The sequence below is a fragment of the Bufo bufo genome, chromosome 1, assembly GCF_905171765.1.
Source record: "Bufo bufo chromosome 1, aBufBuf1.1, whole genome shotgun sequence".
Lineage (NCBI taxonomy): Eukaryota > Metazoa > Chordata > Amphibia > Anura > Bufonidae > Bufo > Bufo bufo.
In genome coordinates, this window is record NC_053389.1 from 483,839,540 (window position 1) to 483,864,144 (window position 24,605).

The window sequence follows — 24,605 nt, forward strand, 5'->3', positions numbered from 1 at the left end:
TTGGGGCGATTCAATTGTCACAGAGTTTTGTTCTTCAGTTTAATGATTTTTCTTTATAGCATGGCCATGCAAAGATTCTTTCAACTGAGGTTTCAGCAGAGTGTTTGATATTGACGCGTTTCGAAATGATTCCACATCCCTTCCTCAGTGGTCATATCCGGCACTCCTAACCTCCTCCATTTTAAGCGTTTATGAAGTCCTCTGTAAGTCACGGTGATGTAATCCAGAATTGGATTGTCATTGGCAATTTTCCGCCACGATGCGGTTATGTTGCGTTTTTGTTGCGTTTTTTTCCTATTGATGCGTTTTTTCTTGTTTTCTGTTCTATTTATTACGATCAATCTCTGTATGTCATTAGAACTCATAAAAAATGATGTGATGTTACAAATTTAATAAAAACAGTGTGTTATTACAAATTTAATAAAAACGTGTTACAATTTAATAAAAACGTGTTATAATGCATATAAAATACGTATTCAGCAGCATATACAAATGAAAGAAAGTATAAAATTTCTATGAGCCGTTCAGTGTAATGAATATGAATGACCATAGGTATTTCTGTATAGACATGGAGTTGGTCGGACTAGGTGGGGGTCCCAAACCAGAGGGCGGGTCCCAGCGCTGATAAACTGCCAAGCTTGGGACCCGTCATCGGGGATGGGGCCCGAACCCTATAGAAAACCAAACAGCTCCATGTCAGAATTCAATCCAAATGGCAATAAGGATCCAAATTCATATATCTGCCTAGATTCTGCTCTAGACATTTTCTGAATGTAGTCACCTCCTCTCCAATGTTGGTTAATCTTCTCTAGTCCCACAAATTTTAGGTCAACTGGATTACTATTGTGTGTGTCTTTGTAGTGTTTTGACAATGGGTGCTTGTCATACCCTTTTTTGATATTGGAGATATGTTCCCTAATTCTTGTTTTTAGGGGTCGTTTTGTCCGACCTATATATTGGCGATTGCAGGGGCATTGAATCAAATAGATCACCCCAGATGTATTGCAAGAAATACAATCGTCAATTTTCCATATACACTGCTCAAAAAAATAAAGGGAACACAAAAATAACACATTCTAGATCTGAGTTAATTAAATATTCTTCTGAAATACTTTGTTCTTTACATAGTTGAATGTGCTGACAACAAAATCACACAAAAATAAAAAAATGGAAATCAAATTTTTCAACCCATGGAGGTCTGGATTTGGAGTCACACTCAAAATTAAAGTGGAAAAACACACTACAGGCTGATCCAACTTTGATGTAATGTCCTTAAAACAAGTCAAAATGAGGCTCAGTAGTGTGTGTGGCCTCCACGTGCCTGTATGACCTCCCTACAACGCCTGTGCATGCTCCTGATGAGGTGGCGGACGGTCTCCTGAGGGATCTCCTCCCAGACCTGGACTAAAGCATCTGCCAACTCCTGGACAGTCTGTGGTGCAACGTGACGTTGGTGGATAGAGTGAGACATGATGTCCCAGATGTGCTCAATTAGATTCAGGTCTGGGGAACGGGCGGGCCAGTCCATAGCATCAATGCCTTCATCTTGCAGGAACTGCTGACACACTCCAGCCACATGAGGTCTAGCATTGTCTTGCATTAGGAGGAACCCAGGGCCAACCGCACCAGCATATGGTCTCACAAGGGGTCTGAGGATCTCATCTCGGTACCTAATGGCAGTCAGGCTACCTCTGGCGAGCACATGGAGAGCTGTGCGGCCCTCCAAAGAAATGCCACCCCACACCATTACTGACCCAATGCCAAACCGGTCATGCTGGAGGATGTTGCAGGCAGCAAAACGTTCTCCACGGCGTCTCCAGACTCTGTCACGTCTGTCACATGTGCTCAGTGTGAACCTGCTTTCATCTGTTAAGTGCACAGGGCGCCAGTGGCGAATTTGCCAATCTTGGTGTTCTCTGGCAAATGCCAAACGTCCTGCACGGTGTTGGGCTCTAAGCACAACCCCCACCTGTGGACGTCGGGCCCTCATATCACCCTCATGGAGTCTGTTTCTGACCGTTTGAGCAGACACATGCACATTTGTGGCCTGCTGGAGGTAATTTTGCAGGGCTCTGGCAGTGATCCTCCTGCTTCTCCTTGCACAAAGGTGGAGGTAGCGGTCCTGCTGCTGGGTTGTGGCCCTCCTACGGCCTCCTCCACGTCTCCTGATGTACTGGCCTGTCTCCTGGTAGCGCCTCCATGCTCTGGACACTACACTGACAGACACAGCAAACCTTCTTGCCACAGCTCGCATTGATGTGCCATACTGGATAAGCTGCACTACCTGAGCCACTTGTGTGGGTTGTAGACTCCGTCTCATGCTACCACTAGAGTGAAAGCACCGCCAGCATTCAAAAGTGACCAAAACATCAGCCAGGAAGCATAGGAACTGAGAAGTGGTCTGTAGTCACCACCTGCAGAACCATTCCTTTATTGGGGGTGTCTTGCTAATTGCCTATAATTTCCACCTGTTGTCTATGCCATTTGCACAACAGCATGTGAAATTGATTGTCACTCAGTGTTGCTTCCTAAGTGGACAGTTTGATTTCACAGAAGTGTGATTGACTTGGAGTTACATTGTGTTGTTTAAGTGTTCCCTTTATTTTTTTGAGCAGTGTATATTTATTCTGGGTTGAACGAACCTCCAAGGTTTTCCGTGACAGATTATTAAGTTTGCACCCTATGCATCTTCCACATTTGTAAAATCCTTTCATCTTCATAAAATAACCTAAAGTGTTGTCTTTTTTAATTTTGTTTGGGACAGATGGTGCTACCTTTAAACCCAAATTGGGGGCTTTTGTAAATGTCATTTTCGGTGCATGTGGTAGGAGGTGACCTATTGTCTTGTCACTCAGTAGATATGGCCAGTGGGACCTGATCATTTTCTGAATCCTCTTATAATTGTTATTGAAAGGGAGTACAAGTCTAATGTCCAGGAGTGAGTTGTCTACTTGTAACTATTGTCTTTCTTTAAAGAACTCCTTCCTGTCTAGTTGTCTCACAGTATCTAGGGCTTCATTGATTGATCCTATGGGATAATGTTTATCCACAAAATAGGATTTAATTTTTATGGCCTCCTCCACAATTATTTTTATTTTGAGGGAGACTATTATTTGCAACAACAAGGCACCGCCATGGGTACTAGGTTCGCCCCCAGTTATGCTAATTTGTTTTTGGCTGAATGTGAGGCGGTCAAAATAGACCATAGACTGGGGAGGACCTGGTCCTATGGCGGCGCTATATTGATGATGTCATTTTTATTTGGAGAGAGGACAGTACATCATTGGAAGAATTTCTGAAGTGGTTGAATGTAAATGACAAAGGCTTAATCTTCACCTCAAACATTAAGAACAAGACGGAATACCTAGATCTATTGATAGAGGTATTAGATGGGAGATATAAGTGCAGTACTTTTCAAAAACCTACAGCGACCAATAATTTTATTCCCTTTTCTAGCTGTCACCTCCCAAGGTGGTTGATTAATGTTCCCACCGGACAATTTAGACGAATTAGACGCAACTGCACTGAAGATGCGAAATTTGAGGAGGAGGCCATAAAAATGAAATCCTATAGGTGAAAGATCTGGACTGCAGACTGGCCATTTCAGTACCCAGATCCTTCTCCTACGCAGCCATGATGTTGTGATTGATGCAGAATGTGGTCTGGCATTATCTTGTTGAAAAATGCAGGGTCTTCCCTGAAAGAGATGACGTCTGGATGGGAGCATATGTTGTTCTAGAACCTGAATATATTTTTCTGCATTGATGGTGCCTTTCCAGACATGCAAGCTGCCCATGCCACACGCACTCATGCAACCCCATACCATCAGAGATGCAGGCTTCTGAACTGAGCGTTGATAACAACTTGGGTTGTCCTTGTCCTCTTTGGTCCGGATGACATGGCGTCCCAGATTTCCAAAAAGAGCTTCGAATCGTGACTCGTCTGACCACAGAACAGTCTTCCATTTTGCCACACTCCATTTTAAATGATCCCTGGCCCAGTGAAAACACCTAAGCTTGTGGATCTTGCTTAGAAATGGCTTCTTCTTTGCACTGTAGAGTTTCAGCTGGCAACGGCGGATGGCACGGTGGATTGTGTTCACTGACAATGGTTTCTGGAAGTATTCCTGAGCCCATTCTGTGATTTCCTTTACAGTAGCATTCCTGTTTGTGGTGCAGTGTCGTTTAAGGGCCCGGAGATCACGGGCATCCAGTATGGTTTTACGGCCTTGACCCTTACGCACAGAGATTGTTCCAGATTCTCTGAATCTTCGGATGATGTTATGCACAGTTGATGATGATAGATGCAAAGTCTTTGCAATTTTTCGCTGGGTAACACCTTTCTGATATTGCTCCACTATCTTTCTGTGCAACATTGTGGGAATTGATGATCCTCTACCCATCTTGGCTTCTGAGAGACACTGCCACTCTGAGAAGCTCTTTTTATACCCAATCATGTTGCCAATTCACCTAATTAGTGTTAATTGGTCTTCCAGCTCTTCGTTATGCTCAAATTTACTTTTTCCAGCCTCTTATTGCTACTTGTCCCAACTTTTTGGGGATTTGTTGACACTGTGAAAATTGGAATCAACGTATTTTTCCTTTAAAATGATACATTTACTCGGATTAAACGTTTGATCTGTCATCTACGTTCTATTACAAATAAAATATTGACATTTGCCATCTCCACATCATTGCATTCAGTTTTTATTCACAATTTGTTTAGTGTCCCAACTTTTTTGGAATCCGGTTTGTATTTTGACATGTAGTATAAGGCCGACACACATAACCCCAGGTAAATGGAGGTACATTAGGTGGTCACAGGATAGAAATTTAACTGTCGGCCAGTACAGGCCCCAAAAATTATCCAATAGGCATTCACCTGACAACAAACAACTTTGTAGGATTCTGTTGCAGGAGGTACATTAGGCAGTCACAAGAAAAAAATTTAACTGTCAGCCAGTACAGGCCCCAAAAATTTGCTAATAGGCATTCACCTGACAGCAAAGAACTTAGGATTCTGTGGATGGAGGGACATTAAGCGGTCACTGGATAAAAATTTAACTGTCGGCCAGTACAGACCACAAAAATTAGGTATTCATCTGACATAAAAGGCCCTTTATGCTGCTGTTTAAACATAAAGCAAGGACCATTCTTTGTTCTGGGTGGTGGCTGGTAAAAGGAAATTCAATTACACGTGGTCATCACAGGTGTTGAATTCCTCCGAGATCCATGCCTCATTCATTTTTAGAAATGTGAGGTAGGCGAGTGCACTTATTGGTCACGATCTCCCCTGCTGCGTTAAACGTCCTTTCGGACAGGACACTCGATGAGGGGCAAGCCAAGAGTTCCATGGCAAATTGTGCCACCTCTGGCCACAGGTCAAGCCTGCACACCCAGTAGTCCAGGGGTTCCTCGCTTCTCTGATCATCCACATCCCGATGTATTCAGACACCTGTCGGTCTAGGCATTCCCTGAGGCTGGATCCGGAGGGCGGCTGTCGATAGGTTGGCTGCAAGAATTATCTCATATCCGAAGTGACCAACACATCTTCAAACCGCCCTCTTCTTTCAGTCGCGGCACCTATTTCACTGTAGGTGGAAATTCCTCTGCCAGTGTATTAGTCTTTTCCCTTTATGCTTTTTATACGGGGGTCCCTCTTCAGACACTGGAGCATGAAGGCCCCCATTTGCACTATATTGGAAGCGGTGGAACGCCTTGGCTTCTGCTCATCGCCCAGGAGAATGTCGTTCTCGGTCTCCTCCCCCCAGACACGGACATCATCAGGGATCCCAGAAAAGTTTAAAGTCCACCTCAAAGCCTGCTCCTCTTGCTCCTCCTCTCCCCAGCCACTATCCTCCTCTGACTCCTCTTGAGACTCCTTCTGACTTGTCTCAGATGGAGTAACCCCCCTGGGAATTCAATCAGCATTGCGACTTCCTCATCTTCCAGCTCTTGCTCCTCGATGGCTTGATCAATGACACGAGGCAATGCACGCTCCAGAAAGAAGGCGTAAGTCACAATGTCACTGATGGTGCCCTGGCTGCGACTGACCAGTTTGGTGATCTCATCAAATGGCTGCAGAAGTCTGCATGTGTCGCGCAGGAGCAGCCACTGGCATGGTGAAAAGAAACCAAGCTCCCCAGAACCTGTCCTGCTTCAGAGTTCGTACAGGTAGTCGTTAACGGCACGTTTCTGCTGGAGCAGCCTATCAAGCACATACAAGGTGGAGTTCCAGCACGTCGGGCAGTCACAAATCAGACGTCTGATGGGCAGGTGGTGTCGCCGATGAAAGTCAGCAAGGCAACCCATGGCCGTGTAGGATCTTCTGAAATGGCCAGAGATTTTCCTGGCCTGCCACAAGACGTCCTGGACCCCGGGGTATTTGGCAACGAATCGATGCACGACTAAGTTCAGGATGTGTGCCATGCACGGCACGTGTGTCATTTTGCCTTGTTTCAACGTGCTCAGCAGATTGGCACCATTGTCGCACACTAATTTACCAACTGTCAAATTGAGCTCGATTAGCAACTGATCGGCCTGTGACCGCAGAGCTGAAAGCAGTGCAGGACCGGTGTGGCTCTTGGCTTCCAGGCACAACAGCAGCAGAACAGCATGGCAACATCTCACCTTGCACGTTGAATAGGTTCTGGGGAACTTGGGGGGTTGTCACGGCTGAGGATGGGGGAAACCCTCAGCCGTGTGCCGGAGGATGTTGGTCGCTGCTTGACCAGGACGAACAGGATTAGGGATCAGGTCACCTCCTAACAGCGTCCCTAACCTGACCCTAACTCCTACCTGCATGGGTCGACCTTGAAGGTAGGAGGACCCATGCGCAGGAACCTCGGATCCCTACTCGCCCTCCGCCGGTCCCTAGGCTAGGAGTCAGAGTAAGACATCCTGTTCCTTCTGGATACGGAGGAACAGGAGTCTAACTGGCCAAGCTGCAAGGAAGGGAGAACAAGTGCAACCTGTGGCAGTGGCAGGTACTTGCCACAAACATCACACTGACCTGCCACAGACAACCAAGCCTGGAACCCATGTGGGTGTACTGCCCACAAACAGCAGGACTCAGCACACAAACATACAACACACGGGAACCCAGGACCACAGGTGCAATAAAACAACATAAAGCAAACACATCTTCAGACACCAAAGGACATATATAAGCTTATGACCAGAAGGTTGGCCCCCACTGGCAGTTGGTAAGTAACCAGGAGGATGTCTACAGCCAGCATGGCTGAAACACCCTCACTGGCTACTGCCTACAACTGAGGCTATATAGGGCCAAGAGGCCACACCCAACAGTCAGACACACCCCGTGACTCAGACACACAGAAAGGGAGTTAACCCTTCCAAAACCACAGAAAGGGAAAACAACTTAACGTTGCCACGGGCAACCACAGTGAAGGGAAGATGTCAGTGCACACCACACACAAAACAGAGTGCACACAGACATACAAAAGTGCATACATACTCGCACACAACTCCTAGGAAACCGCACACATAGCTGTTGTCCGTGGCAACCGCACCTGAGGCCAACTACATTATGCCTCAAGCTGCAGTTGACACTACAACCCAAAACCGCGGGCAACAGTATGCGGCTCCCAAGGAGTCACGGCCAAAACCGTGGCCGTGACAGGGGTGCAGCGGAAGAGGCGATAGTAGTGGAAAAGGAGGAGTCAGCCGAGAAGGAGACGGAGGATGGAGTAGGAGGAGAAGAAGAGGCAGGCCTGCATGCAATCCGTGGCGGTAACTAGAGATTGCCTTGCGGTTCGCCCAGCTGACATTTCACGGCAAACTTTGCTTGTTCGCGATTCGCCAAACATGCGAACATATGGCGATATCCACGCGCCATATTCTTTTGCATTGTGCCGAACTTTGACCCATGCCACTTTCATCAGATGGGACAGGACAGCCAATTGAGATGTTTTAGCTCATGGACACACCCCCAACCCTATAACAGAACCCGATCTGGCAGCCATTTTACATTATGTGTTTTGCCAGTTTAGGGAGAGGTTGCATTTTGGAGCAGGGACAGGCAGTTAGGAACTTAGGGACACCAAAAATCCTTTTAAGGACTGGTAATGTTGTGCTATCGATAGGTGTGATACACAGAGGTGTGTGATATACTTATAATATACTTTAAGAAAGTATATTATAGTGCATATGTATGCTTCCAGAAAATACTGATTGAGGGCTGCGATCAATCAGTTTTCACAAAATAGTGATAGAGGTTTTACATATACCTGCGTCCACAAAATTACTGCTTAAGGGTGATATACCAGCTTCAACTAGCAACTGATTGAGGCCTGCCATATATCAGCTTCCACAAAATAGTGATATAGGTTTTACATATAACTGCGTCCACAAAATTACTGCTTGAGGGTAATATACCAGCTTCAACTAACAACTGATTGAGGACTGCCATATATCAGCTTCCACAAAATAGTGATAGAGGTTTTCCATATACCTGCGTCCACAAAATACAGATTGAGGGTTTTGATATACCTGCTTCAACTAATAACTGATTGAGGCCTGCCATATACAGTATCAGCTTCCACAAATACTGCTCTTCTCTAGGGACTTTTGCACAGGGTCATTTTGAAAATGACAGGCAGATGAAGAGGCAGGCCGTTTTGCAGGGGTGGTAGAGGTCGAGCAGGTGCACCAGGCCGGAGCCAAAGTGGGAAGTTGGAGAAGGTGCGTGCGATTACGTCAAAGGACGCACCAGAGTTGGTTGAGTGGCTCACTCAGCCTTCCGCATCTGCGCCCTCTTTATACTCTGTATCTGCACCCTCCTCACTCTCTGCTGTGTGCACCCCCAAAGACACCACCACCACCACCATTGCCCCTCCACTCGAGTCAGAGGAGTTATTTTCCTATCTATTCCCAGACCTTACCGATGCGCAGCCATTCTTGGCATCGGATGAGAAAGAGGAGGTAGCAACGGCCGCCACCCAGCGGTCTGATGATAGTACACAGATGAGCCCAAGAAGGGTGGTACCCGCTGTTGCTGCCTACTCTGAGATCTCTAATGTAAATGGTGGTTAAAGTGACGATAATGACGTGTTGATGGACATCACGTGGGTGCCCACAAGAGAGGAAGAGGAGGGGAGTTCAGAGGGAGAGATGGAGCAGCAGATAGGGAGGATAAGGAGGAGAAGCAGGCAGAACTCGCAGTGCACAGGAGGCAAAAAGCAGACTTCAAATGTGTCTGGAGCGAGCCATCCACCATGTCACATCTTGCGCTCCCAGGACGCTGGCACATGGCTCCGCAGTATGGGCTTTCTTTAACGTGTCAGCTGCTGACAATAGTGTAGCCATCTGCAGCCTGTGCTGTCAACGCATAAGTCGCAGTAAGCCCTACACTCACCTGGGGACGACCGCCTTAAGAAGGCACCTGGCCTCCCATCACCTAGCCCAGTGGGTGCAACGCCATCAGACACCAAAAAGCCACACTTCCGGCGCTCCGCGTCCTGGCTCTTCTCCTTCTCCTCTCTCCTCCCATTTGTCCGACACTCCACCATCCAGTGCCGTCGTCGCGTTCATCTGGCAGAAGATAGGCTTCCGCGGCCCAAATGTTTGAGCGTGAAAAGTTGATGACGCCGGATAACCCTCTTGCCCAACGGCTGACCGCTGGCTTGTCAGAACTGCTAGCCCGCCTACTACTGCCATATAAATTGGACTCAGAGGCCTTTAGAAAATTTGTGGCCACTGGCACACCGCGATGGAAGGTCCCAGGAAGGAAATATAGAACACCTGAATTAATATTTGGTGGAAGCAGGTATATCGCACCTCTCAATCTGTATTTTGTGGAAGCAGGTATATCAAACCCCTTAATCAGTATTTTGTGGAAGTAGGTATATCACACCCCTCAATCAGTATTTTGTGGAAGCCGGTGTATTGCAGGCCTCAATCATTATTTTTCTGGAAGCAGGTATATAGAACCCCATAATCAGTATTTTGTAGAAGCAGGTATATCGCAACCCTCAATCAGCATTTTGTGGAAACAGGTATATAGAACACCTGAATTAATATTTAGTGGAAGAAGGTATATCGCACCTCTCAATCAGTATTTTGTGAAAACAGGTATATCAAACCCCTTAATCAGTATTTTGTGGAAGCAGGTATATCGCACCCTTCAATCTGTATTTTGTGGAATCAGGTATATCAAACCCCTTAATCAGTATTTTGTGGAAGCAGGTATATTGCACCTCTCAATCAGTATTTTGTAGAAGCAGGTATATCGCACCCCTCGATCAGTATTTTGTGGAAGCCGGTGTATCGCAGGCCTTAATCAATATTTGGTGGAAGCAGGTATATCGCACTCCTCAATTAGTATTTTGTGGAAGCCGGTGTATAGAACACCTGAATCAATATTTGGTCGAAGCAGATATATCACACCCCTCAATCTGTATTTTGTGGAAGCAGGTATATTAAACCCCTTAGTCAGTATTTTGTGGACACAGGTATATCGCACCACTCAAATCATTATTTTGTGGGGGGCAACAGGTATATCACACCAGTTGCAAACAGTTGTTCCAATAACCCTTGCCCCTCTATATAGCTGCAATATCGCAGCAAAACCGCACACAACTGCTGCACAACACAAATGCACTATAATATACTTTCTATGTCAGAAAGTATATTATAGGTATATCACACCCCTCAATGAGTTTTTTTTGGAGGCAACAGGTATATCACACCAGTTGCAATTAGTTATTCTAATAGCGTTTGTCCCTCTATATAGCTGCGGTATCGCAGCAGAGCCGCACACAACTGCTGAACAATACAAATGCACTATAATATACTTTCTGTTAGAAAGTATATTATAAGTATATCATACCCTTTAGTATATCACACCTATCGATAGCACACCTATACCAGTCCTTAAAAGGACTTTTGTGGCCCTATTAGCTAGCATTTGGTGTCCCTAACAGTCTGTCCCTGCTCCACAAAGCAACCTCTCCTTACACTGGCAAAACACAGAATGTAAAATGGCTGTCAGATCGGGTTCTGTTATAGGGTGGGGGTGTGTCCATGTGCTGAAACGTGTCAGTTGGCTGTCCTGTCCCACCTGATGGATGTGTCATGGGTCAAAGTTTAGAGCAATGCAAAAGAATATGGTGCATGCGAACATTGCCATATGTTCGCATGTTCGGCGAATCGCAAACGAGCAAAGTTTGCCATGAAACAACCGCTGGGCGAACCGCAAAGCCATCTCTATAAATAAGTACTATAAGTATAAAATGTTGGCGCTTTTGACAATTTCAGTTTTTACAAGCTACATCTACTCGAGAGACTGCTAAAATAAAGGCAATGACACAAGTTTTTTTTTTCTCAGCACTTGTATGCATAATTTACACTGTGGAAATGATGTGCCACTTATCTTCGCCTTTTTACTGAGTGTTTGGTTCATTTTGTCTGGTAATTCCATCAAACTAATCTTAAATTAGTCCTAACAAGGAATTGTAAATTCACACAATGCTGATGTTACCAATCAGTTTTTTTTAGGTATAATGAATTTCTCAAATACACTATTAAAAGTGTCTGAAAGAGACTCACGCATCCCTGTGTTTTGTCACGGGAAGAAATTGGCATAGAGACAAGTAAATTTCAGCATTGCATTTGTATTTTTTATCATAGTTTTTTTCCCCCTGTTTTTAAAATAAATAATGAGAAACACTTCTAATCACACCAGGATTCAATTACCGCTCCATGCTCATTAGTACTACTGCTATATCATCTAATACATTATGCTTCATTCTGCTGTCATTAATTGAAAAATAAGAAAGTCTGCAGTTTTATTGCAATTTGTAATTATGTATTGGTTCTTTATAGGTAGGGTAAAAGAACCACAGTTGACTCATTTTATGTGCTCACGGTCACACTTAAGAGCTCCCTTTACAGTGGAGTCCTCCATATAGTCGTAGAAATATTTAATCTGTCTACTGCAGCTTTACAGAGAATCTTAGTTTTACATGAGTGCACTTTTCTCAAGAGGCGAGCAGACAGTCTTCTATTCGTGCAGCAGATCTGAAAGATAAGAACAGAGAATGGGGAAAAATAAATCTGCTGTCAGGCTATTATCATTCACTTTACATGGTACAAAACAAATATAACTGTCACTTTCAAGAAGTCACTATAGATAAATTGAAAATCTATATCATCCTTACTAAAGCATGGAAAAACGTACCTATTACTCAGTGAAGCACACAGTTCATGCAATATATATTACCAAAGGACAAATTAATTAGCTTGCTGGATGGCTAAAGGGGCTGGCGGAGCTTATCAAGTCCCTAAATCAAAAAAAGGGAACAAATGCAAAATGACACAAGAAAGGAAGTGAGCTAATCAGAATAAGAACTGCAAAGGCAATTGTTTCAATCTTATGCATGGCACAGTACACACTACTAAATCTGTTTTATTGCCTAAATTGTGAAAAAAAGCAAAAATATATTCATATGAATAGCACAGCTGCAGAATATATGTCCTTATGACAATCGCTGTAATTTGTGTTTATTATTACTAACATTATTGGGTGGTTTTATAATTCCCAGTATGGCACGATGTGCAAAATGTTATATATGCCAAACTGGTACAACTGCCTCCCATAGAACTTCTCCTGACAGGCAAGGTTGTGATGGCCATTAGAGATGGCCTTGCTGATCGCCAGCGGTCATTTCGCGACGTATGGCGAACAGGCGAACATATGGTGATGTCTGCCGGCACCATATTCTTTTATATTGTGAAGAACTTTGACCCATGACACATCCATCAGGTGGTACAGGACAGCCAATTGAGACGTTTCAGCACATGGACATACCCCCTACCTTATAAATAAACCCGATCTGGCAGCCAGTTTACATTCAGTCTTTTGCCAGTGTAGGGAGAGGTTGCTATGTGGAGCAGGGACAGACAGTTAGGCCTCTTTCACATGGGCGAGATTTCTGCGCGGGTACAATGCGTGAGGTGAACGCATTGCACCCGCACTGAATCCGGACCCATTCATTTCTATCGGGCTGTCTACATGAGCGTTGTTTTTCACGCATCACTTGTGCATTGCGTGAAAATCGTAGCTTGCTCTACTTTGTAAGTTTTTCACGCAACGCGGCCACATAGAAATGAATGGGGCTGCGTGAAAATCGCAAGCATACTCAAGCAAATGCGGATGCGGTGCGATTTTCACGCATGGTTGCTAGGAGATGATCAGGATGGGGACCCGATCATTATATTATTTTCCCTTATAACATAGTTATAAGGGAAAATAATAGCATTCTTAATACAGAATGCTTACTAAAATAGGGCTGGAGGGGTTAAAAAATAATAATAATAATTTAACTCACCTTAATCCACTTGTTCGCGCAGCCCTGCTTCTCTTCTTTCTTCTTCTTTACTGTGCAGGAGGAAAATGACCTGTGGTGATGTCACTGCGCTCATCACATGGTCCGTCACATGATCCATCACCATGGTGATGGATCATGTGATGGACCATGTGATGAGCGCAGTGATGTCATCACAGGTCCTTTAGCCAGGTCCTGAAGAAAGAAGAGAAGCTGGGCTGCACAAACAAGTGGATTAAGGTGAGTTAAATTATGTTTTATTTTTTTTAACCTCTTCAGCCCTATTTTACTAAGCATTCTGGATTAAGAATGCTATTATTTTCCCTTATAACCATGTTATAAGGGAAAATAATTACATCTACACAACCTTGAACCCAAACCAGAACTTCAGTGAAGAAGTTCGGGTCTGGGTACCACATTCAGTTTTTTATCACGCGCGTGCAAAACGCATTGCACCTGCGCGATAAAAACTGAACAACGGAACGCAATCACAGTCAAAACTGACTGAAATTGCCTACCTACTCGAGTGGGTTTGCTGCAATGCGCCTAGGACGAACCCTGAGCCAAAACGTGAGGCCTGTGTGAAAGAGGCCTTAGAGACATCAAACGCTAGATAATAGGGCCACAAAAGTCCTTTTAAGGACTGGTATAGGTGTGCTATCAATAGGTGTGACATACTGATGGGTGTGCTATACCTATAATATATTTTCTAACATAGAAAGTATATTATAGTGCATTTGTATTGTGCAGCAGTGGTGTGCGGTTCTGCTGCGATACCGCAGCTATATAGAGGGACAAATGCTATTGAAACAACTAATTACAACTGGTGTGATATACTAGTTGCCTCCCAAAAAAACTGATTGAGGCAGGGGTGTGATATGCAGATGTAGCAGGGGTAACACACACACTCAACTCAAGTTTCTTAACTCATCGCGTTATCTTGAAACAAAAGCCATTGAAAGGCAATTGCTTAATTCATTTAGTTGCATTTAGTTTAGATAACATGTCTCATAAAGCATGTGTGTTAACCCTGCTACATCCGTACGTATAATATAATTTATATATAGTGCATGTGCAGCATTTGTGTGCAGTTCTGCTGAAATACTGCAGCTATACAGAGGGACAAACGCTATTGAAACAAATAATTGCAACTGGTGTGATATAAGAGTTGGCCATAAAAATAAAAAAAAACTGATTAAGGCAGGGTGTGATATACCTATAATATACTTTCGATATAGTAAATTTGTATTGTGCAGCAGTTGTGTGCGGTTCTGGTGAGATACTGCAGCTATACAGAGGGACAAACGCTTCTGAAACAACTAATTTCAACTGGTGTGATATACCAGTTGCCCCCAACATAAACTGATTGAGGCAGGGGTGTAATATACCTATAATATAATTTATATATAGTGTATGTGCAGCCTTTGTGTCCATTATGCTGAGATAACGCAGCTATACAGAGTGACAAACTCTACTGGAACAACTAATTTCAACTGGTGTAATATACCAGTTGCCCTCCAAAAAAACTGATTGAGGCAGTGGTGTTATATACCTATAATATAATTTATACATAGCGCAAGTGCAGCATTTGTTTGCGGTTTTACTGAGATACCACACTATTGGAACAACTAATTGCCCCCCCCCCCCAAAAAAAAAAAAGATTAATGTAGGGGTGTGATATACCTATAATATCATTTCTATATAGTGTAGGAGCAGCATTTGTGTGTGGTTCTGCTGAGATACCGCAGCTACACAGAGGGAAAAACACTATTGGAACAACTAATTGCAACTGGTGTGATATACCAGTTGCCCCCAAAAAAACTGTTTGAGGCAGAAGTGTGTTATACCTATAATATAATTTCTATATAGTGCATTTGTATTGTGCAGTAGTTGTGTGCGGTTCTGCAGCGATACCGCAGCTATACAGAGGTACAAACGCTATTGGAACAACTAGTTGCAACTGGAGTGATATACCAGTTGCCCCCCCCAAAAAACTGATTGGGGCAGGGGTGTCATATAACCAAAAATATAATTTCTATATAGTGCATTAGTATTGTGTAGCAGTTGTGTGCGGATCTGCTGAGATACAGCAGCTTTACAGAGGGACAAACTCTATTGGAACAACTAATTGCAACTGTTGTGATATACTAGTTGACCCCTAAAAAACTGATTGAAGCAGGGGTGTGATAAACCAATTATATACTTTCTATATAGTGCATTTGTATTGTGCAGCAGTTGTGTGTGGTTCTGCAGCGATACCGCAGCTATACAGAGGGACAAACGCTATTGGAACAGCTAATTGCAACTGGTATGATATACCAGTTGCCCCCCAAAAAACTGATAGAGGCAGGGGTGTGATATAACTATAATATAATTTATATATAGTGAAGGCGCAGCATTTGTGTGCGGTTCTGCTTAGATACCGCAGCTATACAGAGGGACAAACACTATTGGAACAACTAATTGCAACTGTTGTGATATACCAGTTGCCCCCCCAAAAAAACTGATTGAAGCAGTGGTGTTATATACCAATCATATACTTTCTATATAGTGCATTTGGGTAGTGCAGCATTCGTTTGCGGTTTTGCTACGTTACCTCAGCTACAGATAGTGACAAACGACATTAGAACAAATAATTTCTACTGGTGTGATATACCAGTTGCCCCCCCAAAAAAGTGATTGAAGCAGGGGTGTTATATACCAATAATATACTTTCTATATAGTGCATTTGGGTAGTGCAGCATTGGTTTGCGGTTTTGCTGCGTTACCTCAGCTACAGATAGTGACAATCAACATTGAAACAAATAAATTCAACTTGTGTGATATACCAGAAAGAATTCTTCGGTCATCCACCGCAGTTGTTTTCCGTGGTCTTCTGGGTCTTTTGGTGTTGCTGAGCTCACTGTTACGTTCCTTCCAAACATTTGTTTTGGCCACGCCTAATGTTTTTGCTATCTCTCTGATGGGTTTGTTGTGTTTTTTCAGCCTAATGATGGCTTGCTTCACTGATAGTGACAGCTCTTTGGATCTCATCTTGAGAGTTGACAGCAACAGATTCCAAATAGCACACTTGAAATGAACTCTGGACCTTTTATCTGCTCATTGTAATTGGGATAATGAGGGAATAACACACACCTGGCCATGGAACAGCTGAGAAGCCAATGGTCCCATTACTTTTGGTCCTGTAACAAGTCGGAGGCACATATGCAAACTGTTGTAATTCCTACACCGTTCACCTGATTTGGATGTGAATAGAGCATGCTGTGATTTTCACACAACGTACAAGTGATGCGTGAAAATCACCGCTTGTGTTCACGTCACACATTGCACCCGCCTGGAAATCTCGCCCGTGTGAAAGAGGCCTTAGGGTTTTGGTTAGGTGTTCTGTAGATTTTATTATTTTCCATTATAACATGGTTATTGACATTATACTTAGCATTCTGTATTAAAGAATGATATTATTTTCCCTTATAACAATGTTATAAGGAAAAATAATACAGTGAATAGACTTTAATGGGAGAGGACCTTTCACCTGGATATCCTTGATCTAATTATTATCCTACCTTATAGTGCGGCCCCCACTGATGTCTTGGCACTTTTTTTTTTTCTAAAGAACCCCCCCGTTCGTCCGCTGTGGTCCCTGTATCTTTTGGCGCCTCATATGCTAATGAGGCGACTCGGTTATACTAGGTGTGGACTTGTATTTCTCCTGGGCGCGGTTATCTTCTCCCTGGCTGCGATCACATCCAATCAGATCGCCCTGCTCTTAGCCAGGAAGAAGGAGCTCAAGTTCTCATGAGAATCCCAGCTCCTTCTCCCATGAGAACTTGAGCTCCTTCTCCCTGGCTAAGAGCGGGGCGATCTGATTGGATGCGCTCTCAGCCAGGGAGAAGATAATCGCGCCCAGGAGAAATACAAGTCCACACCTAGTATAACCGATTCGCCTCATTAGCATATGAGGCGCCAAAAGATACGGGGACCACAGCGGATGAACGGGGGGTCTTTAGAAAAAATAAAAGTGCCAAGACATCAGTGGGGGCCGCACTAGAAGGTAGGATAATAATTAGATTAGGGTATATCCAGGTGAAAGGTCCTCTTTAATGGGATCCAGGGTTGCTCATCCCTATTATCTCCTAGCAACCATGCTTGAAAATTGCACTTTCTTGCGGATGCTTGCAATTTTCACGCAGCCCCATTCATTTCTATGGGGACTGCGTTGCGTTAAAAATGCAGACTATAGAACATGCTGCGATTTTCATGCAATGCACAAGTAATGCGTGAAAATCACTATTCATCTGCCCAGCCCCATTGCCTAATTGCACCTTACATGGTATTTTTTCATATTTCATATGAGAATAAAGGCTGAGTCATAAAGTTAATTTAATACTTTCCACAAAGTAAGAAACAATCTGATATCATATAGTAGGATTTCTGCGCCCAAACTTCTATTGTTGATTGATTATCCTGTTTCATTTCAAGGAGTAGCTACTTTCTACTTCAGATCTTCCAAGTGCTGCTTCGGCAGCATTTAACTGTTATCTATTTGTGTCTGCAGAGCTCAATAAATCTAAACTGCTTTTCTACTACCACTTAGTGCTTTATTTATCATTTAAAGGAACAAACACAATGAACAAATAAAACCTTGAAAATAAGATGAAAGAGTTTTATTCTGGATTCATCAGAGACATTGAACTTCATGGTTGTGTTTTAAATGTATTACAATGGTTTTTGCAAAAAATGAACAGGAAGACTGGAGGTGAGTGAATCGATTCTAAACTAATCGGATTAGTTATGAATAAAAAAAATAATAATCTGCTGTCGAACAGATCCAAAGTTTTGGCGATTTGCTGTCCCTTCTGTGCCTTCACCCAAATTTAATTCAGCAAGCAGACATTACTTATTCCCTCTGGCTATTTATAAAATGTGTCTCGTTCAACAAATGTGGCACACTTCCGCACCTTCAGTAAGGCCTGATGCACACGACTGTATGTATTTTGGGGTCCGCGTGCATTCCCTATTTTGCTGAAGGGAACAGCTGGCCCCTAATAGAACAGTGCTATCCTTGACCGTAATGCGGACAATAATAGGACATGTTCTATTCTTTGTGGAATGGAAATACGGAATGCACACGGAGTAACTCCCATTTTTTTGTGGACCCATTGAAATGAATGGTTCCGTATACCGTCCGCAAAAAAATGGAACGGACACGGAATGAAAATACATTCGTGTGCATAAGGCCTAAAATTGTATTCTTCTCAGTAGCATTCATACTTTTTGCCAGCTGTCCATTAAAACTTGTCTCATTGTTTTGTTTTCCAAATGTGGCTTACTTTTACAGCTTCAACAACATTTTATTTTTCATTTAGTAGTACTTCTGACCAGCTGTCTGTTAAAATTGTCTAGTTTTCTAATGAATGTGGCCTTTATCCTACTCATACCCTGTTTCCTGGCTCAGTGGACCTCTAGGGAGGCAGACTGGAACAGTGGCTGGAACTGACCAATTTTGCTATCGCTGGACTGTCTTGTCCAGCCTCCAACATACTGTCAGAAAGGTTTTTCAGTACTACAGGTGCCATTCTCACACTCAAACGGACAAAGTTGTCCTCCGGGAGTACCGTATTTTTAACTTTATAAGATGCACCCGATGATTAGACGCACCCCCAGGTTTAAGAGGAGGAAAATAATTAGAATTTTTTTTTTTTCAGCAGATCTCATATCAGATCCTCAGATCAGACCCCCATAAATATCAGTACATCAGATCAGACCCCCATAAATATCAGTACATCAGATCATACCCCCATTTCAGGACATCACATATGACCTTCTTATCAGGAAATCACATCAGCCCTTCATGTCAGAACCCCATCAGACCTTATATCAGCACACATAGTGAGACCGTATCAGACCTTATATCAGCCCATAGTGAGACCCCCATGAGACCTCAGATCAGCCCACATAGTGAGATGCCCATCTAGACCTTATATCAGCCCATAGTGAGACCGCCATCAGACCTCAGATCAGATTAAATTAAAAACCATCTCTTACCTGTCCTGCGCGGTGGCTCCTCTCCACCTCAGGCAGAAGTCGTGCTCCGCTGTCTTCCCGACCTGCGCTGCTCTATCACCTTACTGCGTGCAGCATCGGGTCATAGTGCACGCACTACATCCTGAAGCTGTAGGCGGTCAGGACAGTGAAGCGCCGGCTCCATGAATCAAGACCGGGAGGGTGATTATTACAAGTGCTTGCAGCGCTTCGCTCCCCACTCCCAATTGATACTAGTGAGCGCTTCCATGTGGAAGCGCTCACTAGTATTCGCTTTATAAGATGCACGGCCATTTCCCCCCCACTTTTGGGGGGAAAAAAGTGCATCTTATAAAGCGAAAAATACAGTATATAAAACATCCCTTTTGTCAAAATGAATCAGGTATGGATCAATAAGGATTTTCACACACCTCTGGCTGGGGTAGATGAATAGAACTGCCATTGCTGACTATTTACTGCTCATAGGGAAATAGTATAGTAGTGGAGGGCACTCTATAATCTGGTGCTTTATATGGAAAAAGATATCTATATCCAAGATATTTCCTTCAAAGAAGCAATTTAATTCATAAAAACTATATAAAAATGTACTAATGAAAATAAAAGATAAAACTATATAATAAAAAAAGGGAAATAGTAAAAGGGAAGTAATAAAACCAATACTTTATCTGTCTATATCCTTATTCAGGCATAGATCTGTCTACTGTATAATATTGTGATTACCAATAATGTATGCAGGGATTCAATGATAATTCATAAGAATATAGATAGAGTACTCAATCATCACAGTACACATAATCGCATGTTCTGCTGGGTACATAAAATTACATGTTACACTGAATACATATTTTTTTTACTGGTTTCAAAACGTTCTCGCTAAGTATAAAAAATTGTGTTGAATACAAAAAGATTGTTCTGAATACCAAAAAATTCTGCTGAATACCAAAATTTTAGCTGAATAAAAAACTTTTACTGGATATAAAGAAAAAGTTTGTCCATGTGTATCCTAGTATTTGGGCAAAAATCGGCGTCTTTAGTTGTAGTTAGCGTTAGTTACTCCAGGTACTCAACAGAAGTTTGTAAGGATATCAATCAAATATATGCTGTTATATTACATCATTGGCAGTCACTGATATTGTCCAGTATAGTCCATATAGGTATCTTCAACTATTATTGTTGTTAGTAATTGTCAGTATCTGAACCTGGCCAATATAGGGTAATGAACATACCACAGTATCGATTATATTTGTATCTCAATAGTCATATGCTGTTTCCTTCTTCAGAATCCAAAATATATATACCAATCATATATCAGGTATAATGTCTATATTGAGACAGTCCTTGCTATAGTATTAGTAGATGTTAAGGAGAGGTATGGGGTAAATAACTACGTTACCGCGGCTTGTATGTGACCAGAGGTGCTATGTCATTCAGAGCTAGTGTGACTCATGGTTACTTTAGTCCGTTGGTTTGCCTTGCTGGTCTCGGAGTCCCACGTGGCGACCCATGTGGTTGTGGAGTGCCGTCCCCTTCTCCTCTCCTCCTCTCCACTACTATACTATTTCCCTTTGCAACTACATTGGCGGGGGTGTCGTCATAGGAGAGTGTACTTAATTTTTTGGTAGTCGTCTGTTGGTTAAGCCATCTGAAATATATAATTTCCACTATTTACTGCTCATGATACTTACTGTTTGCCTGCTGCAGCTGATGCTCCCCCTACTACCACTACCATTGTCCCTACACAGCAGGACATCTGCTGCCTTGCCACTACTACTTCTACTGCTACCTTGGCACAGCCACACATCTACTGCCTTGTCTGTTGTGCTGTGCTGATACTGCTGCCACTATTATTGCTGCCACATGCCACTATTACCGTATCCACTTTACTCTTATCACATCCACATTGTGCGCCAGCCTCTACATAACTTCGGCGTATTCCCCCCTCTATAAATGTAAGGCACCTCCTTTTGCTGGCATACATTTAGACCATTTTCTATGCCTAAAACAGGCTTAGAAAATTATAAATGAGACAGACCTGTTGGCCTGCCACCTTCCCCGCCCACGCCATGTGCCCTTTTTAGACCTGGTGTGAGCGGGGAAAAGTCGTAGATTGAGGCACAAATAACTGTTAGTAAATGACTCCCTGTAAGTTTTTAAACAGGCTGTTTGTTTCTGTCACTATGTTGAAGAGCTTTAACCACCTCAGCCCCCAGTGCTTAAACACCCTGAAAGACCAGGCCACTTTTTACACTTCTGACCTACACTACTTTCACCGTTTATTGCTCGGTCATGCAACTTACCACCCAAATGAATTTTACCTCCTTTTCTTCTCACTAATAGAGCTTTCATTTGGTGGTATTTCATTGCTGCTGACATTTTTACTTTTTTTGTTATTAATCGAAATTTAACGATTTTTTTTGCAAAAAAATGACATTTTTCACTTTCAGTTGTAAAATTTTGCAAAAAAAACGAGATCCATATAGAAATTTTGCTCTAAATTTATAGTTCTACATGTCTTTGATAAAAAAAAAATGTTTGGGTAAAAAAAAAATGGTTTGGGTAAAAGTTATAGCGTTTACAAACTATGGTACAAAAATGTGAATTTCCGCTTTTTGAAGCAGCTCTGACTTTCTGAGCACCTGTCATGTTTCCTGAGGTTCTACAATGCCCAGACAGTACAAACACCCCACAAATGACCCCATTTCGGAAAGTACACACCCTAAGGTATTCGCTGATGGGCATAGTGAGTTCATAGAACTTTTTATTTTTTGTCACAAGTTAGCGGAAAATGATGATTTTTTTTTTTTTTTCTTACAAAGTCTCATATTCCACTAACTTGTGACAAAAAATAAAAACTTCTATGAACTCACTATGCCCATCACGAAATACCTTTGGGTCTCTTCTTTCCAAAATGGGGTCACTTGTGGGGTAGTTATACTGCCCTGGCATTCTAGGGGCCCAAATGTGTGGTAAGGAGTTTGAAATCAAATTCTGAAAAAAATGACCTGTCAAATCCGAAAGGTGCTCTTTGGAATATGGGCCCCTTTGCCCACCTAGGCTGCAAAAAAGTGTCACACATCTGGTATCTCCGTACTCAGGAGAAGGTGGGGAATGTGTTTTGGGGTGTCATTTTATATATACCCATGCTGGGTGAGAGAAATATCTTGGCAAAAGACAACTTTTCCCATTTTTTTATACAAAGTTGGCATTTGACCAAGATATTTATCTCACCCAGCATGGGTATATATAAAATGACACCCCAAAACACATTCCCCACCTTCTCCTGAGTACGGAGATACCAGATGTGTGACACTTTTTTGCAGCCTAGGTGGGCAAAGGGGCCCATATTCCAAAGAGCACCTTTCGGATTTGACAGGTCATTTTTTTCAGAATTTGATTTCAAACTCCTTACCACACATTTGGGCCCCTAGAATGCCAGGGCAGTATAACTACCCCACAAGTGACCCCATTTTGGAAAGAAGACACCCCAAGGTATTCCGTGAGGGGCATGGCGAGTTCCTAGAATTTTTTATTTTTTGTCACAAGTTAGTGGAAAATGATGATTTTTTTTTTTTTTTTCATACAAAGTCTCATATTCCACTAACTTGTGACAAAAAATAAAAACTTCCATGAACTCACTATGCCCATCAGCGAATACCTTGGGGTCTCTTCTTTCCAAAATGGGGTCACTTGTGGGGTAGTTATACTGCCCTGGCATTCTAGGGGCCCAAATGTGTGGTAAGGAGTTTGAAATCAAATTCAGTAGAAAATGACCTATGAAATCCAAAAGGTGCTCTTTGGAATGTGGGCCCCTTTGCCCACCTAGGCTGCAAAAAAGTGTCACACATCTGGTATCCCCGTACTCAGGAGAAGTTGAGGAATGTGTTTTGGGGTGTCTTTTTACATATACCCATGCTGGGTGAGATAAATATCTTGGTCAAATGCCAACTTTGTATAAAAAAATGGGAAAAGTTGTCTTTTGCCAAGATATTTCTCTCACCCAGCATGGGTATATGTAAAATGACACCCCAAAACACATTCCCCACCTTCTCCTGAGTACGGCAATACCAGATGTGTGACACTTTTTTGCAGCCTAGGTGGGCAAAGGGGCCCATATTCCAAAGAGCACCTTTCGGATTTCACTGGTCATTTTTTACAGAATTTGATTTCAAACTCCTTACCACACATTTGGGCCCCTAGAATGCCAGGGCAGTATAACTACCCCACAAGTGACCCCATTTTGGAAAGAAGAGACCCCAAGGTATTCGCTGATGGGCATAGTGAGTTCATGGAAATTTTTATTTTTTGTCACAAGTTAGTGGAATATGAGACTTTGTATGAAAAAAAAAAAAAAAAAAAATCATCATTTTCCACTAACTTGTGACAAAAAATAAAAAATTCTAGGAACTTGCCATGCCCCTCACGGAATACCTTGGGGTGTCTTCTTTCCAAAATGGGGTCACTTGTGGGGTAGTTATACTGCCCTGGCATTTTCCAGGGGCCCTAATGTGTGGTAAGTAGGTAAATGACCTGTGAAATCCTAAAGGTGCTCTTTGGAATGTGGGCCCCTTTGCCCACCTAGGCTGCAAAAAAGTGTCACACATCTGGTATTGCCGTACTCAGGAGAAGGTGGGGAATGTGTTTTGGGGTGTCATTTTACATATACCCTTGCTGGGTGAGAGAAATATCTTGGCAAAAGACAACTTTTCCCATTTTTTTATACAAAGTTGGCATTTGACCAAGATATTTCTCTCACCCAGCATGGGTATATGTAAAATGACACCCCAAAACACATTCCCCACCTTCTCCTGAGTACGGCGATACCAGATGTGTGACACTTTTTTGCAGCCTAGATGCGCAAAGGTGCCCAAATTCCTTTTAGGAGGGCATTTTTAGACATTTGGATACCAGACTTCTTCTCACGCTTTGGGGCCCCTAGAATGCCAGGGCAGTATAAATACCCCACATGTGACCCCATTTTGGAAAGAAGACACCCCAAGGTATTCAATGAGGGGCATGGCGAGTTCATAGAAAAATTTTTTTTTTGGCACAAGTTAGCGGAAATTGATATTTTTAATTTTTTTCTCACAAAGTCTCCCGTTCCGCTAACTTGGGACAAAAATTTCAATCTTTCATGGACTCAATATGCCCCTCACGGAATACCTGGGGGTGTCTTCTTTCCGAAATGGGGTCACATGTGGGGTATTTATACTGCCCTGGC